The sequence below is a fragment of the Indicator indicator genome, chromosome 12 (genome assembly GCF_027791375.1).
Source record: "Indicator indicator isolate 239-I01 chromosome 12, UM_Iind_1.1, whole genome shotgun sequence".
NCBI classification, from domain to species: Eukaryota; Metazoa; Chordata; class Aves; order Piciformes; family Indicatoridae; genus Indicator; species Indicator indicator.
This window is the reverse complement of record NC_072021.1, coordinates 29,122,805-29,125,158: the sequence shown is the minus strand read 5'-3', so window position 1 is coordinate 29,125,158 and position 2,354 is coordinate 29,122,805. Positions and strand designations below refer to the sequence as shown.

General features: G+C 41.6%; 1 non-coding gene across 1 annotated transcript; it reads right to left on the bottom strand.

Annotated features, from left to right (window-relative positions):
- Positions 1-253: 253 nt before the first annotated feature.
- On the bottom strand, positions 254-335 carry TRNAL-CAG (transfer RNA leucine (anticodon CAG)). Its single transcript has one exon. It is a non-coding gene; the product is annotated as a tRNA-Leu (tRNA).
- Between the last annotated feature and the right edge of the window lie 2,019 nt (positions 336-2,354).

The window sequence follows — 2,354 nt, the reverse complement described above, 5'->3', positions numbered from 1 at the left end:
CATGTCTTTTTGCCGTGTGGTGGTGGTGTGTGTGATGCACCTGAGGCTGTGCTTGGGCTGTGGGGTGTGAAGCTGAGTGTGGGTGAGCGAGGCTGTTGTGGGGCACGAGCAGCAGGCATGTGTGCAGGCTGGTGTGCAGGCATGGGTGTGCCAGTTGGCGCTTGTGGGCACAGAGCTGTGCAAGGCTGCCTGTGCCCCAGAGCATGGGAGGTGTTGATTGTGTGTGTGTGTGTGTGGGCATGCAAAAGGTGTTTGTCAGAAGTGGGATTCAAACCCAGCCTCCAGGGGAGACTGCGACCTGAACGCAGTGCCTTAGACCACTGGGCCATCCTGACTCATGGCTGGCTGTTCTTGCTGCTCCTGCATAATTTGTGTATTGGCAGGTACTTTTAGTGATGCTGTACTGCTGTTTTCCTCACATAGAGCTGGTTATGAAATACTCCAAACTAAAATGTATAATCTGTTGTGTTGCTCATCAGTCACCCTTGTCCATTTTGTACTTTTGCCCAGCATTACTGTGTCCCTGGTGCAGAATCCAGAATTAATTCTTGCTATGTTTGTCATTAGTGAGACAGAATCACAGAATGCTAGAGGTTGGAAGAGACCTCCAGAGATTGTTCATTCCAAAGCCCCTACCAAAAGCCGGATCACCCGGAGTAGTCTGCACACAAATGCATCCACATGGGCTTTGAATGTCTCCAGAGTAGGAGGCTCCACAACCTCTGGGGAGCCTGCTCCAGTGCTCCATCACCCTCACTGTAAAAAGTTTCTCCTCATGTTGAGGTGAAACTTTCTATGTTCAAGTTTGTGTCCATCGCTCCTTGTCTTGTTACTGTGCACCACCAAAAAGAGCTTGGCCCCCTCAGACATTTATAGACATTGATCAGATCCCCTCTCAGCCTTATCTTCTCCAGACTAAACGGCCCCAGGGGTCTCAGCTCTCTTCACAGGGGAGATGGTCAAATCCCCTCATCATCCTCGTTGCTCTCCATTTGACTCCCTCCAGCAGAAGTTTAGACTCTATGAGTTAAATCTGAGTATTAATATGATCCTTTTAGTAACTAAAACACCTTTCAGACCACATACACTGTTGGAATGAAGAACCCGTAGTGTTATCCATACCAATCAGTTTATTAATAAAAAAGTTAAAAAAAAGTACTTTGATATTTGAAATTATGATCCAAGAAAATGATGCATGGAATCCCAGCTCCCAGCAGAAGGCTAAGCACGGGAACTGCAGATCTTATTATAAACACCTGAGCCTGCTTAAATGAAGGTCCCATCAAAAAAGAGCAGGGAAGGAGCTTTGCATATGGTTCTTTTTATTTATCAAAATCTGACATGGAAGTTGGTCCTCTTCTGAGACACAAAATAAGAGTTGGAGAGATGTCTTATGGCAGCTATTGGTATTATATATATAAAAAAAACAAAAAACAAAAACCTTTCACCAATGGTACAAGATACTTAGTCTGAATTAAAGGGAAAAAATAACACACAAAAAAACAAACCAACAACAACAAAAAATCCACAATCCAAAAATTAAACAGAAACCCACACACACAAAAAAATCCACCTCATTTTAACTGTGTGGGAATTTTTGGTAGCATCTCTTGGATAGCTTGGTGGTGGGAAAATCAAGGGTCAGTCACAGGATTCATACTACAAACATGCATAGTCCTCTTTGCAGTACATGCCACTATCTTGATTTCCAATACAAACAACCAAGATATCTCCAGAATCAAAGACTTCTCTTTGAGATGCAAATGACCACATCTGAAGTTCAAAACTGCAATACCAACATCTTGCCTGTAGTGTAGCTTTGTGGTAACAAAACCCCAACACATCAATGCCAAAGATCACGAAATTTCTGCTGTAGGATAATCAAACGAACCCTAGGATTTTACCATCCTCAACTTCCATTCTCCTTTTACTGAGAGAGGTAAAGTTATTGTGGTGTTATTTGTTAGAAGAAAAAAATACTAATTTAGAAAGAGCAATTGAGAATTCAACAACAGCAAATGAACTTTGCAAAATCTTTGTAACCAGGACTGTACAGTTTGTGTCAAAGTTTTCATGACATCAGGAAAAACAGCAGACAACATGAAAAAGTAAAATAAAATCAAGCATCCAATAACTAAATTAACTTTTGGAAGTATTTTGAAATTCCAAATTCATCAAGAATAAAACCAAATGATAAAACTACTGCTGCCATTAAGCTAAATATGTTAAAAGACCATTCCAAGTAGAAGCTAAATTGGATTAATTTTTCCTGAGGGAAGCCTGATCAGTGAAAAGCCTTGATCAGAGCTTGAATTTATGAGCAGTGTGGAGCAACCATACTCAAGTCAGATGCT